Source organism: Sinocyclocheilus anshuiensis, unplaced genomic scaffold (genome assembly GCF_001515605.1).
Source record: "Sinocyclocheilus anshuiensis isolate Anshui unplaced genomic scaffold, SAMN03320099.WGS_v1.1 scaffold222, whole genome shotgun sequence".
Taxonomy (NCBI): Eukaryota; Metazoa; Chordata; class Actinopteri; order Cypriniformes; family Cyprinidae; genus Sinocyclocheilus; species Sinocyclocheilus anshuiensis.
This window is the reverse complement of record NW_015542408.1, coordinates 3251725-3253430: the sequence shown is the minus strand read 5'-3', so window position 1 is coordinate 3253430 and position 1706 is coordinate 3251725. Positions and strand designations below refer to the sequence as shown.

The following is a 1706-nucleotide window of genomic DNA, read 5'->3' as shown; positions in this document are numbered from 1 at the left end:
CACAAAAAAAAAAAAAAAAAAAAAGACCAAAAAAAGCACAACAAAACTACTAATACTTTCTCTCTCTCTCTCTCTATATATATACACTGTATATATCTATATCCATATCTATGTGCGTGTGTTATATATATATATATATATATATATATATACATATCTATAAAACACAAAAAAATAAAAATGCATTTTATTTAATGTATAAACCTCAAATTTGGTCAGGTTGCAATCTCTCAATTAAAGATGACAGACAAAAAAATTAAAAGAAAATAGTTTGCATAAATTACAGTAATTTCTTTTCGACAATGCATAAATTAAATTACAACATTTTTACACTTTATGAAGAAAACACAGTACTTCTCAATTTTTTAGCCAGAAGCACAATGCTAGGTTGGCACGATTGCTTATAAGATCCAAATCTCTATAATACTCATACTTTCAGTACTTAATGCAGTGATCTGAAAATCAGACTTGAAAGTTAAGTATTTAATAAATTCATTCATTACATTAAATAAAGGTGTGCATAACAAATGTAGAAGGTTGTAGAGAGCTCAGGATTGTTAAATCCAAGCTTTTTCCAAATAAAAAGAACCGATAACATTGAGTTCAAGCGGTCTTACAACAACAAAGCAAGCCCAGCTCTATCAGAGCCTTCACAGCAATCCTGACAAGACGTGCTTAGCATAGCCAGTGCTAGTATTGTCTACTGAGGTTTCTCAGTCTTATCAAGTGAGCATATGGGAGTGGTCTGACCCAAGCTTTGCTCCCGCCGAAGTCTCCACCTGTTTTCCCGTACAGGGAGATTGAAGAGCAGCCGCAGGACCATATGCATTTCTCAGAGGCGCTCTGTGGCCGAGAGAAATGCGTCACGTTGGAGCGAAAGGGGGGAAGATGAGGGGGAGGGGATGGTTCAAAACAGCAGACTAATATTTATAAAAGGTCTCTGTTGCTAAATGAACAGGCCACGCATATGAGCATATATACATATACAAGCAAACAGCCTTCATATTACACACGCAATCCACTTCCACCCAAAACACACAAACATGCAGACAGACACCACAAGACTGTCTCTCCTCCATAAACATGCACGGAAACACCTTTCCCCCTTGTGTGCACATTTTTAGCGTTTTAAATATATTCATTAGCCTCCCTGTCATGTTTGCACAATTAACAGGTCTGCCTTTCCGTGGCAGGATCTCCAAGGTGTGCCTGTGGGCTGGGGAGGATTTGGTGAACACTGTTTGCAGAGAGTGGCCGTAAACCCAAACATACACGCGAGGGAAGAGCCGGCAAAAGTGCAAATCCCGATTAAGAATTCACAGAGTCGCAAAACCAACAATTCCAGCTCAAATAACACAGAGTAAACAGCAGCCGTGCATAAATTCTAAACAACAGCACGTTTTATGTAAGGCACGACAACATATCCATGTTTCAATGCAAAAGAAGATCCTGTTTGTAATCTATAATTATGCCACGACAATGCCTGACAAAAACGCTTGCATGAAATGCTATAAGATCATACTGATAACGCAGGCGACTGTAGTGGGGTTTTTAGCGATGCACGAGACGCAGAACGGGACAAAAACAGGCCGCTGAGCAGGGAGCCTGTCAGACTGCAGCATGATACGACCAGTGTTATTTTAGTACCAGTGTTATCATTTTTATAAATATTTTGAATTAGTTTTTTTTTTATATTTATATTATAT

General features: G+C 38.0%; 1 protein-coding gene across 1 annotated transcript in view; it reads right to left on the bottom strand.

Moving 5' to 3' along the window:
• mipol1 (mirror-image polydactyly 1) overlaps positions 1 to 1706 on the bottom strand; it is a 79621-nt gene that overhangs the window by 1508 nt on the left and 76407 nt on the right. The gene's annotated exons all lie outside the window — the stretch shown is intronic.